General features: G+C 57.6%; 1 protein-coding gene across 2 annotated transcripts in view; it reads left to right on the top strand.

The window, feature by feature from the left end:
• The window catches only part of SKI (SKI proto-oncogene), an 82,601-nt gene that overhangs the window by 1,726 nt on the left and 67,595 nt on the right, over positions 1–13,280 (top strand). The gene's annotated exons all lie outside the window — the stretch shown is intronic.

The raw sequence follows: 13,280 nt of genomic DNA, 5'->3' as shown, positions 1-13,280 counted from the left end.
GGCTGGTTTTGGTACTGGCTCCCGCTGCCTGTTTGTTGCCTTGAAGTTTTGGGACAGAGACACAAAATGAAGCCAGGTGTTCAGGCTGGAGTGACAGGGGCCTGAGACTCAGCGGCTCCAGCACTGTGCTGGTTGGTCTCCCTGGGCCTGCCAGGGACCAAATCCCAGAGTCCCCCGTGTGGGGTGAGGGCCACTTGGCACCCGGCTGAGGGCCTGGTCAGCAGGCCCCTGGGCCCACATGCTGGGGTTACTGGCGGCTTGGGATTTGTTTTGGACTCACCCATTTCCTTCTCTCCTTCTGAAACGCAGAGGGGTGCGCAGGGGGAGGGAGGCCGCTGGCCCGGCTTTGTAGTTTGCCAGTTGGAGGATCTACGGGCTCCGGCATGGGCAGCTCCCAAGCCACGAGGCGCCGAAATTACTCAGTGGGGTCCTCAGGAACTTTCCGTTGCATACCTCCCCAAGTATTTGTAACTTTTCTTTTAAATATCCAGGCTTATTAAATTGCACACACAGAATGCTGCATTGGCTCAGCTATTCTTGGGAGGCCTAATTAATTCAGCTATTGCATCAAACTTTTTTTTTCTAAATCTGTGAATAGATGCTCCAGCCCGGTTTTCTCTGGGCGCCCCTCCAGCAGAGTGTCAGATCGTGGGGAGGAGGGGCTGTGGATGGAAGCGAGGGACTGTCGCTTCTGCGCGGAGGGGGCTGCGGAGGGTGCATGTGCGTGTGCCTGTGTGTGTGTGCGTGTGCCTGTGTGTGTGCAGGGGCGCTTCTGACCCTGCCAGGCCAGGGCTCAGGTGGCAGCTGCCTGCAGACCTGTGGACTGGGGAAGGATGCTCGTGGCAGAGCTGCAGACAGACCTAGCAGGCTGGGGCCCTTCGTGTCACACGGGGAGTTGGCTGGGGTGGGTCCGATGGCGCTCCCTGTGGGCTGGGGCCTTTCTTTTTGGGGTGGCCGCACCCTCGTCAGTGCCTATGGCTGGGGGAAGCCACGTGTCGCTGGGATTGTTGGTGGGCTTGGGTAGGCTGCATAGTGGGTCACCTGTGGCCAAGGCCTGAGCTGCTGGGACACGCTCATCACGGTCTCCAGAGCTGACGGCAGAGGATCTCAGCTGAGCAGGGTGTGTCTGCGTTTGTTTTTGTCTGACTGTGGGTCATGTATGTGCTTGCGGTGTTTCTGTCTTCCTGGGCTTTGCTGGGGGGCCATTGGAGTGGTCAGCAGGACGTCTTCGTCACAGCTGACACAGAGCAGGGCCCAGGCCACTGGCTTCTCCCTCCCGGTGGTTGTGAGCGCCGGGGTCCTTGGGCCGCCATAGAGACGGGCGAGACAGGCTTTCCCCTCTGGTCATCTCAGCAGATGGCTCCAAGTCGCCTTTCCCTTCTGAAGTCCTCCCCAGCACAGCTCTGAAATCTCATTTACTGATTAAAATTCCCAAGCCATACTGACGACGTTTACGGTGTGAGTGAGTGGGTCCTCCAGGCCTGACTGGCAGCCACAGCCTGGCCCTGGCAGTGGTGGCCTCCGCCTGGCTCCCTGCGTGTTCACCAGCTCCTGCGGGTTTCCTCTCCTCATGCTCCTGGGGGTGGGGCACCCATCCTGCCCGTGTGGCCTCCTGCTCCGTGTTCTTGACGTGGGATGGCAGCCAGGGAGTCTGCCCTCGCTCAGTGCATGCCCCCTGGGCTCTATGATTGTGTGGTTGGGAGTTCTGGGCTGCAGGATCCCCTTAAGTCTCCCTAGGACAGCCATGTGCGTGTCTCTCTGCGCACGGGGGCAACACATGAGAAGGGAGTGTGGTTTCAGGGTGGGCGTGGACCCGCAGTGCCCAGACCCCACTTCTCCTAGAAGGAGTGGCCTGGGAGGCCCCGCCTCCCCCCTCGCTGGCTGCCATTGGCTCCTCCCACCCATGTCTTGACAGCTTATTCTCAGGATATGTTTTGATTTCTTCACTTCCTTTGTAGCTTATTTTAATATTTTTGATCTGCCGAAGATGAGGGCTGAAGGAACAAAGAGTGTACTGGAACTCTCTTTGCAGGGCTGCTGCTCCCAGCAGGCCTTCGGGCTCTGTGGAGCGGGAGGGAGCTGAATTGCCTTCCGGGTGTTTGTGGCCAGGCCAGGGCCGGGTCTCCTGCCTGAGTGGGCTGGGTCAGCGTCACTCTGCTACCCGTGATGGGAGGTGGGAGAGGGCGGTGGTGTTCCCGTGTCCCAAACCAAGTCGGAGGCGGGGCTGCAGCTTTTGCCTTGGAAGCCTCACGTGCAGGCAGCTGTGCCGGAGTCCCTGGCCTGTCAGCAGTGCAGTGACAGTGTGAGGGGCGGACAGTCTTCCTCCAGATGCCCCCTCATATCACCGGGTAGCAGAGGAAACCTCCGCTCCTGTCCAGTGGCTGTCGGGCCCAACCAGCTTCCTGCTGCTGTATCTTGGAAGACTGTGCGGGCTGTGTGGGTGCTTGGCGAGTCCCCTCTTAGGGGCCCTGGGGCTGCTATCCTTGACAGGGGGCCTTGTCTCACCTCCCTACTCGGTCCCACACTGGCTTTGTGACCTTGAACAAGTTGCTTAACCTCTCTGTCTCGGTGTAAACTGGGGACTGTTTATTGATCTTGGGCTTTACGTTTTGAGTGGTACAGGTGGGGCGCAGATGGGTCATTGTGCTGCTGGGAGCACTTAGCCAAGAGACTGGAGCCTTCCCCACTCCCACTGCTCTTTCTTCTTTCCGGTCGGCTCGCCTCCTTCCTCTTAGGTTCTCTGATAGCCGTAGGACTCCATTGGACTACATCTTTTTGTCAGTGTAGACAGCTGTCAGAGACGGAGACAAAATGTGGCAGTTGGAGCTGCCGCTTGGCCTGCTGCCTGGGACGTGGCCCCTTGTCCCACAGAACGTCTTGCTGGGCAGCCAAGCGCTTTCCTTGCAGGCTGATAACAGGGTGGTGTGGTGTGGTGCCTCCCTTTTGCCATGGCAGGGTCCTGCTCCAAGGGGGCCGGGGTCCTGTTCTGGGGCAGGGATTCTGCTCTGAGGGTCCTGTTCCAAGAGGGCTGGGGGGGTCCTGTTCCGCCCGGGGGTTCTGCTCCGAGGGGGCCGGGGGTCCTGTTCCTGGGGTGGTGGGCTGCCTTTGTGAGAGCTGTTGCTCACCTGCCACGTGCGTTCTGGGCATTCTGGTGACTGGAGAATTTGGGTTGTGTTAGGGTGTTGTTGCTCTGTCCTGCACATGCATGAATTCCCAGGAGTCTTGCAGGTCGGCTTGCCCTTGCTCTCTGTGGGCTGGTGTGGGTCTTAGTGGGCTGCGGGCTGAGGGTGGCTTGGTTGGGAAGCTCTGTGTGCTGCAGTGGAGGGTCCGCGACGGGGGTTTTCTGATCCCTCATGCTGGGCTTTTGACCCGTGTCACTGCATGGCTGGCCCTGGCCCCAGGCAGTGTTTCCTGAGGCAGGTGCCCAGCCAGGTGGTCCGGCTTGAGAGCTTTGAGTCTCGAGGTCTGTTCTGGGGAATGACTGTGCTGCTGGAGGCCAGGAAGGGGTTGCTGGGCCGGGCGGGCCTCTGGGGAGGAGCTGTGTTTTGCTGTTTTAAGCTGAACTGATCACAGGAAGGGATGGCATCAGGAGTTTCTCTCTGGGACACCCCTCACTCAGTGCAGTGGCCGTGTGTGGGTTTCGGGCTATGCCTTCCCAGACACCCTCAGGTCTGGGGAGCACTTGGGGGGCCATCTGGCCCTTTGTCCACTGGCTTCCTTTGGAAAAAGTGTCTGCTGCGAGTGTTTTTCTCCAGCTTTTTGTGGGGTTCCATGTGGTCTTGGGCCATGCTCTGGGGTCAGGCTCCTGGGCAGGCCCTGGTCCCTGTGCAGAAGGCCAGGATCCGTAGGTTTGGGCTGGTCTGCCCTCCAGGTGAGGGTTCCGGAAAGACGGCTGGCTGCTGGGTCTTCTCAAGGCGGGTGGACAGCAGCTTGAGAGTGGTTCTTGACCTCTACCCACCCCGGCTGGCTGTGCACGGACTGGGGAGGGCATGGGTGGCTGCCCCTGGTGGCTTCTGCAGGGAACAGAACCTAGTGGTCATTTTCCCGGCACAGTCTGTCATCCATCTGTCTGGGACCCCTCTGGGAGCTGGGCTGGGTCCCTCACCTTCTGGGACAGCAGGGTCACGGAGGAGGGGTTCTCTCTGTCAGTGTCTTGTTTCTCAGCCGTCCCCGTGGCTGATTTGTGCAATGTCTGTCTGTCTGAGTCTCCGGGTGAGGGCAGACAGGATATGGTGCGAGGAAGTCTGGGGTAAGTGTGAGCCGAACCCCGCCCTGGAGTCTCGCGGGGTTGTGGGGCCACAGCCCCAGCTTAGGTTAGGCCTTCGCTGCCGGCAGGGCCTCCAGAGAGAAGGCGGTGGTTCCGGGGCCTGGGCCCTGACTGTCTGGCAGGAGGTGTCCACGCCGGCGGCCCGGCTCTCTGTGGCAATAATGTGTCTCTTTCTAAGGATTGCGAAAGTTGAGGGAGAATTTCTCCACTGGAAGAATTATGCAAGTTTCAACTGAAATGTTTTTAAAAAGTTTCTTTGTTTTGAGTCAAAATACAGAGGGTGAATTATTTCCCCACTATCTGGGAGAGCTGGAAAAGAAGGCCCCGTCCTTACTCTCAAGGGCTCTTCCCCTCCTGAGCGGTGGTCACCAGGCTAGGGTGTCATGGAGTGGGGGGCTGCCCGGGGACCAGCCCTTTACACCTGGCCTCCAGAGCGGGCGGTAGGGCGGCTCCTTCCTGTCCTGCCCTGGCTGTCACCCTCGTGGTCTGGAGTGGGCTTTTTTTTTTTTTTTGAGACCGTCTGTCTCTGTTTCCCAGGCTGGAGTGCAGTGGTGCAATCTTGGCTCGCTGCAGCCTGTGTCTCCTGGGTTTAAGTGATTCTCCTGCCCCAGCCTCCCATGTAGCTGGGATGACAGATGTGTGCCACCATGCTCAATTAATTATTTTGTATTTTTAGTAGAGATGGGGTTTCACCATGTTGGCCAGGCTGGTCTTGAACTCCCGACCTCAAGTGATCTACCCACCTTGGCCTCCCAAAGTGCTGGGATTACAGGCATGAGCCACCGTGCCTGGCCCCTGGAGTGGGTTCTGCCACGGAAGGCATCCCCGGGGCCTGCAGGGTGGAGGGGTCGCCCCCGCCGTCCCACCTGTTCTCTTGAGGCCTGGTTACCCTCTGCAGACCAGGTGTCATGCCGGGTGACCCTCGGGAAGCTCTGGCTCACCCCGGGGGTTGGGGAGCACGGTAAGTGGTAGCTCTATAGGTGCTGCTGCTTTATGAATATGAGAGAGGGTTCCAGAAGGACCCCGCTTCCCAGAGCCTGCATGTTGGTGTTGCTGTGTGGTACTTGAGATTTTTCCAGGCTGCCTTGCTGGGGTGGCCTCGATGGGGGGCCCAGGGAGGCTCCAGCTCTGGGGACAAGCCGCCACATGAGCCTGCTTATTTACGAAAATGAAGAACCAGGACTCGAGTGTGGATTTTAAATGAGGTTGTGGGGACAATAGTAAAATCCAGACTAGGACCAGATGGACCCAGCACCTGCGTTGGCCATGGCCCGGAGGTGGCGTGGTGGCGCCTGGTGCCTGTGGCCCTCAACACGTGTTCTGCCTGCCGCCTAGTAGGCCTTCGCTTGAAGCGCTTGTTCCTTTGAGTACTGCTCCTGTCTCTTGCCTGGAGGGAAACGGATGAAGGGAGCTTTGAGAGGCGTTTTGGCTTGAGCCTGGGAAACGGCCGAGATTCTCTTTGCTGCTTGGTGTTCATGTCTTCTCCGATTTTACTTTTTTGACTCATAAAGATGGAAGGAGTGCTCTGCCTTGGTGCCCCTGCAGCTGCAGAATCGGGGCGTCTAGGCCTGCCTCTTAGGCCAGCACACCCAGCCCTTGTCAGGCCTTCCTGGGCTGCCTCTGCTGGGGGCCTTGTCTCACTGGCCATGGGGGTTGTCGTGTGTGTGGTTGTGTTGCCGGCCTCAGGGGCTAGGGTTGGGGGGGCCTAGTCACGTCTGGGTCCCCAGTTTGGGGGCCAGATTCAGTAACGCACTGAATGACTCAGTGGACCTCGCAGGCATTGGTGGTCAGGGCTTATTGGCAGCTCCGTTCTCTGGCTGGAAGGGGAATGCTGTTTCTTCTCTCACTGTTTCACCTTTGTTTTTTTTTTGAGACGGAATCTCGCTCTGTCGCCCAGGCTGGAGTGCAGTGGCGCGATCTCGGCTTACTGCAAGCTCCACCTCCCGGGTTCAAGCAATTCCCCTGACTCAGCCCCCTGAGTAGCTGGGACTACAGGCGTGCACCACCACACCCGGTTCATTTTTTGTATTGTAGTAGAGATGGGGATTCACCATGTTGGCCAGGTTGGTCTCCGTCTCCTGACCTCATGATTCACACGTCTCAGCTTCCCAAAGTGTTGGGATTACAGGCGTGAGCCACTGCGCCAGCCATTGTTCCACCTTTGGAAGAAATTGATTCACTGTCTTCTGACCTGGGGGCGCTTCTACCTTGGTTCCATGTTGAGGGCTCAGAAGGTGCTGGAATATTACCCTTGGCTGGTGAGGCTGAGCGCTGACGCTCCTCCCAGCTCTCAGCCCTGCCTGGACTGACTGTGGCTTCTGCTGGAATGTCGGTGGCTGACTTAGAAACAGCTCCTGTTCTAGGCTTCCTGCAGGCCCCATGGTGCTGCTCGTTTCACAGAAATGCAGCTCAGGCTGGTGGCCTCAGGTGGGCATGGGTGGCAGGGGACACCGTCACCCAAATCAGAGGATCTGTCTCTGTCCTGAGGGTTCCACCCCAGGACCCAAGACACTAACTGGGCTCTTGTGTGGCCCTTCCCAACCAGACGTGATCCCTGAGCTGCGTGAGGTGACGGTGACTCCACGACAGCTCGTGTCCCATTATGGGGGCACCTGGGGACTGGCTGACCTCACCAGGAAGTGCGTCAGGAGCGGGTGAGGGGCAGTGGGAGGGCAGGGAGCACCCAGCAGGTGTCCAGTGGTGCTGGCGCTGCCTCTGTCTCTCTGTCCAAGCCCTGTCTGTATCTGAAGCAGCTGAGGTGCTCCCTGCGGTGCTCCCTGGCTGCTGTGGTTCCTGAAGACTGTGGCTGTGCCAGTGGTTTCCTTTGATGTCAGTTTTCTTCTACAGGGGAAACCATATTGCCAGGAGAGCCAGGTGTCTGCTAATTACATTGTGTTCTTCTGCCCAGGAGTAAATTTGTAAGTGGTGAGAATAAGAAGCAGCTGTCAGCCTGCAGACCCGCCCTCACCCTGCCCTGGTTGGGGTGCTGCCTGCTGGGAACCGCTGGTCCAGCTGCTGAGAGGACGCCGATTGGGTGCACAATTGTTGCAGAGTCTGATGTAGGCTCTCTGTCCTGAAAGTAACGTGGAAACATTTTTGCTTTTACTATGGAGTATGCATCTTTGCCCAGAAATAGAAATGCTTTTGCTTTCTTTTCTTGGAAATAAGGCCGATAGGTTGAGTCCTTCTTGCCCTGTTGAGGGAACGTGTCTGTCCTTAGCATGGAGGCCAGTCTGGCTGGGTGCTGAGCTCGTCCTGCAGAACATGCGTAAACGCCTCATCCCTGAGAGCCCCGGGAGGCTGGCACCTTCTGTGGGGGGTCTGAGGTTGGCCCATTTGACCCTATCCAGGATGGGTTACTTACAGAGTCGAATGGGCCTCGATAGGCTGATCACCCTCTCGTGGTGGGTGTCTCTCCTGGTGCCCTCCCGCCTGGCGCTGTCAAAGGCTTCTCTGTGTCAGGCACTGGGCTGTGGCAGCCCCAGGGCCCCGCCTGGTATGGCTGCCCATGGTCCAGGCAATGCCAGGGCGGGCATCCTTGACTCCCTCGCTCACCCTCACAGCTGGCCCTGGAGGTCTGTCTGAGGGGAGTTATGCTTCATTGTTCATGCTCAGAGAACCTGAGCCTTTCTTGGGAAGCAGTTTGTCCCCGTGCCTCCCTTCAGGCTCCTGTGGCCTGAGGAGCCTCCGCGTGGCAGTGGATGGCAGCTCCAGCTGCCCGTGGCCCTCTTTTTTTATAGTTTCCCAGATGACTAGGCCAAGCTGGGCCTCTGTGACCTAGACGTGCTATTCCTTGTGCTGCTCTGGAAGGTTGGCGGCTCTGCGTGGACCTGCACAGTACCCAGGACAGGCCTGCCATGGCACCGGTTGGGCCTTTGGGCACAGGGTGCTCTGCCTCTCTGGCCCTGACAGGCTCTGACGCCTGAGGATGGGGACCAGGCACTCCCAGCTTTGACACCTTCCCTGTGCAGAGGTGGCACAATCCTGGGGCCCCAGAGACAGGGACTCCCGCCTGCCTGGTGAGGGTGAGTGTGGGGTCTGGACTCTGACTCCTGGTCCAGGCAGGAGGAGGAGCACACTGGACAGGGCTGCTGAGCCACCCTCTGCGGAGCTGTGGACACTGCATGTGTGGTGCCAAAGGTGTGCACGTCCACTGAGGCCACCTGCGCCACTGCCCGTGTCCTGTGGACTGGCACTCCCCGAGTGAGAGCTGCATACAGGACCTGGGCTGTCAGTGGGCTGGGCCACCTGGGAGGGGGTGTTCTGTGTGCTTGCACTGAAGCCTGCCCCTTCTGGGTTAGGGACACCCAGGACCTCCATAGCTGGTGTGACATCTGTGAGATCTCAGCTGCTTCCTCCCTGGACACCCGTGTGGACCTGGAGGGAGGTGGGGACCCGGCCTGGCACGGTCCCTGGCCACCTGCCTGGTGCTCCCGGTTGTGCTGTTGGCAGGGCCTTCGCTCTGCCTCACCTGCTGCCTCCACATTTCCTGGCTACAACCCTGTTGCCCAAACCATTAAAAAAATTATACTCCCAAGTTGAATGATATGCAAATGTAGTCAATTAAGCGAGGGGATTTTAATTAGCAGTTTAAGTTCATGTGTGAAGTGCCTTGCCTTAATTACTTGACAGTTTTGTTGTAAATTTGCTAAGTTTTTTTTTGCAGAACTATCAAAACTGTGATTTTTGTTAACATTCTTGGATGCAGTGAGTGTCGCCCAGCTTGCCTGACCCTAGTGGGTTTTGTCTTAATTTATAAAGCTCGTTAAACTGTGAAAACAAGGTAAACCCCCTGGGTTGCCTCTGTGTGGCTCTTTGAGTCAAGCCGGGCTCCGTGTCTCCCTTGTCACTGGCTGGGGTGGGGACCTGCCTCTCGCGTGGTCTTGAGCTCCCGTTGGTGGAACGGGCGAACCCTCTTCCCATGTGGGTGTAGCTGATGGCGGCACCTGTGTCTGGGGACACATCCTGGACCTGAATGGAGTCAGGAAGGGTTTCGACCTGGACAGCCTGCATGCCAGGGACCCGCAGGGTGTGCGGTGGCGAGGGCCTGGTCCAGGTGGCGGGCTCCCTGGTGGTGCTGGCGGCTGGCTGTGGATGGTTGTGCGTGGGTCTTTGGGTTCACAGTTCACTTTGGGAGAGGGGAGAACCCCTCACTTTGAAGTCTTTCCTGGCCAATGGGAGGCTTCTCAGAGCAGCTTTCACAGCTCCGGAGCTGGGTGAGGCCTGTGTCTCGGCTCATCCCGCCCTCCGGGGCGTCGCGGTGTGTCTGGGCAGCGGTGCAGCTGGCTCCGTGCACTGGGTTTAGGTTTGCTTCAGTTCCCCACGGCTGCTTCAACTGGCTCCTTTGTGGGTCGGTGGAACTTCGGTGTCCCCACCCCTGTTCAGTTCCCTGACTGAGCTCGATGCCTCTGGTGTAGATGGGCTTTTTATTTTCCCATCTAAACATCGTTATTTGAATTGTGATTTCTGTGGTAGTTTAATGGACTGTAGATAAAGAAGGACCTGTTTTCTCTCAGGAGTGCCTGTGGGGTCCGTTGTTCTGGTTTGCTCAGTGAGGTGTGGCCCCAGGGGCTGAGGAAGGTGGCCAGGACCCCCCAGGGCAGCCCCCACCACAGGGGCTGCTGTCCTCTGGGTTCTGCTCCACTTTCTGGGACCTTGGCCCAGGAGGCCTCTGGGAGGGTGAAATGGCTGCAGGCCTGGGGAAGGGGCACTGGCAGGAAGCCACAGGCAAAGAAGTCAGGGAGGAGGGAGGCCTAGTTCTGGAGGAACGTGGGAAGGGCAGGCGCCTCCGAGCAGCCTCAAGAAATGTGGGCCAGGCTGGTCTGGCTGCAGGCAGGACTGTGTCTAGGACTCTGAGTTGCCAGAAGCACCTGGCGGCAAGCCCGTGTCCACAGTGTCGCCCGGCCCCCTTGAGGAGGTGCCGTGGGTGGTGGCTGGTGGGGGGCAAGGCTGCGGGACTGGAACCGCTGAGCAGGGGTTCCTGGGGCTATCAAGGCCCCCAGAAGAAGAAATCAAGTGGATTTTAAGAAGCAGAGCTCTCTTTAGCCCGAAGGAACCATAGAGCATTAACAAGAAAACCTGGGGTTCTTAGAAATGCAGCTCTCTCTACTCGTTCGGCGGACGGCGGACAGTTCTAGATCCAGGAGAGTAGTGGCGCAGACACGGACTTTGCCCTGGGTAGCAGGGGAGAAGCACAGCGTCCTGTCATTCATGAGTCCGGTGAGAGGCGCGAGAAACCACAGCTCTTAGGAAAATCTGTGCTACCCAGCATGGGGGCCGTCCACAGCCCCTCCAGCACTGCTAGGTAGGTGGCTCCGCATTGGCCCCAAGCCTCCTCGGCTGTGCTCAGACCCTGAGATGTCCTGGGCACCCTGGTTGAACTTTGGTGGATAACTGCCGGGTGCACGCAGGAGCTGCAGGTGAGGGGTTTGTGGGAGCTCTGTGGCCGCCCTGCATTCCTGGCCTCTGCCATTTTCTGCCTAAACGTAGACACATGGAAGAGGGAGCGCAGGATGCTGTGGGCCCGGAAGGCGGGACTCTGTGGGCTCCATCCCTTCACTTCAGGGCGTGGAGGGCCCAGGGTCCCCTCACACTTGCCTGCGGGGACCAGCGGGGAACGCTTCTCTTTTTACTGTCATTATAAACTTGCGGCTTAAATATGTCTGTGGACTTAAGAGTGCCATCCTGTGTGGAAAATTTCCAGCTTTCACTGAAGTAGAGAGATTAGCTCAATGCACCCCATGTATCGCGTTCACCAGTTATTCATGGCTCACTCATTTTGTTTCATCCAACTTCCCTCTCCTGTTTTGAGGGGGAGGGACTGTAATTTTGTTTTATTTTGTTTTGTTTTTGAGAAGGCGTTCTACTCTGTAGCCCAGGCTGGAGTGCAGTGGCGCGATCTCGGCTCACTGCAAGCTCCATCTCCTGGGTTCACGCCATTCTCCTGCCTCGGCCTCCCAAGTAGCTGGGACTACAGGCGCCCACCACCACGCCCGGCTAATTTTTTTGTATTTTCAGTAGAGACAGGGTTTCACCATGTTGGCCAGGATGATCGTGATACCCTGACCACGTGATCCGCCCGCCTCAGCCTCCCAAAGTGTTGGGATTACAGGCGTGAGCCGCCGCGCTCAGCCGGGACTGTAGTTTTTTCACAGCAAATCCCAGGCATCATCTCATTTCACATTTAAGTGTTTCAGTGTCCACATCTAAGGAATGTGGCATTGTAACAAATGCTAACTGTGACCCATTAACTTGTCTAATAAAGCTAAGGGGGATTTCTGGACACCAGCCCATGTTCAGGTCCCTCCTGTCTCAAAGGGTCCTCCTGGTGCTTTTTGAGACCCAGGGACAACACTGCGTATGATGGGTGGGTCTTCCACGCGGGCCTCTGTGTGTGCGTGTGTGGTGCTGTGACGGACTGTGGGGACAGTCCGAGGGCTGACCTGAGCCTGGCAGAGGCAACATCTTGTTGGGAGGCAGCAGGCCAGGAGAGAGCGGAGCTGGTTGGAGGAGGGCCAGCCTCCCCACCTGGAGACTGTTGGTGACCTTCCTCACGTGGCGCGCCCCTTGGCACGGCCCCCAGCCGCTAGTGGTGAGCCTCTGTAATGTCTGTGAACACTTCCCGTGCGTGTCTAGTCAGGAGAGTAATCAGAGAAGCGAATGGTGTGTGCTCACCGAAGAAGCCCAGGACAGTGGAGAAGAGTGCAGAGGCTGACCCCTTCTCTCTCTCTGTTCTTGGCGGGTTGGGGCAGAAGTACAGTGTCCTGTGGTTCACATGTCAGGGGAGAGGCAGGAACGTGCCACAGCTCTGTTGCTGGAAACACAGGAAGCCAGGATACGGCCGACCGTGGCCCCTTCTGGCCCCGCCGGGGAGTGGGTGTCCCTGTCCTCACTGTAATCTCTGCCACATTGACGGAAAGATTTTTCTTTTTTCTCATTTTTGGAGACAAGGTCTTGTTCTGTCATCTCTGCTGAAGAGTGCAGTGGTGTGATCCCAGCTCACTGCAGCTTTGACCTCTTGGGCTCAAGTGATTCTCCTGCCTCAGCTTCCTGAGTAGCCAGGACTACAGGTGGGCATCACCATACCTGGCTGATGTTTTTGTAATTTTAGAGATGTGATCTCTGTATGTTGCCCAGATTGGTCTGGAACTCCTGGGCTCAAGCGATTCTCCTGCCTCAGCCTCCCAAAGTGCTGTGCGCCGCCGCTCCTGGACTGAAGGTTCTCTTAATTGGATTTTTCCATACGTGCACTCAGGTCTACCTTTTTCCCTGAATGAGGCATGACAAGTATATCTGTGACTGTTTTCTTTGTTTTTTGAGACGGAGTCTCACTCTGTCCCCCAGGCTGGAGTGCAGTGGCACTATCTCGGCTCACTGCGAGCTCCGCCTCCCGGATTCACGCCATTCTCGTGCCTCAGCCCCCCAAGTAGCTGGGACTACAGGCAACTGCCACCATGCCTGGCTAATTTTTTGTATTTTTAGTAGAGACGGGTTTCACCGTGTTAGCCAGGATGGTCTCAATCTCCTGACCTAGTGATCCACCCGTCTCGGCCTCCCAAAGTGCTGGGATTACAGGTGTGAGCCACCGTGCCCAGCCTGACTGTGTTTTCTGTAGGAATATTACTGTGACATTCTTGTAAGAAGTAAGTGAAAAGCCCACCAGCACAGTATTCACATAACACAGAAAGGTATAAAAGACAAACGCAGACGTGGGTGAGGGCAGAGTTCTTGGTTTATCACGAGGGAATGTGAACGCGGTTCCCCGTCTGCCCTGCTCTGCTCGGCACCTTTGGGATATCAGTGCCTTGGGTGCCTGGTGCCTTTTTGGGCCAGCCCTGTGGTATTTTGGAGTATTAGTTGGTATTGAGGGTCTGGACCTTACTTAGTGTCTAGGGCATGGGTCGTGTTTTGGTATTGCAAGAGGTGCTTCAGGGCGTGTGTTAACACAAACACATCACGCGAGCTTCGTGACCACATGCTGGCTGCACGAGATGTCAGTGTTCTCCACCTACCG

Source organism: Trachypithecus francoisi, unplaced genomic scaffold (assembly GCF_009764315.1).
Source record: "Trachypithecus francoisi isolate TF-2019V2 unplaced genomic scaffold, Tfra_2.0 Lachesis_group12, whole genome shotgun sequence".
NCBI classification, from domain to species: Eukaryota; Metazoa; Chordata; class Mammalia; order Primates; family Cercopithecidae; genus Trachypithecus; species Trachypithecus francoisi.
This window is presented reverse-complemented; position numbering and strand designations above follow the sequence as displayed.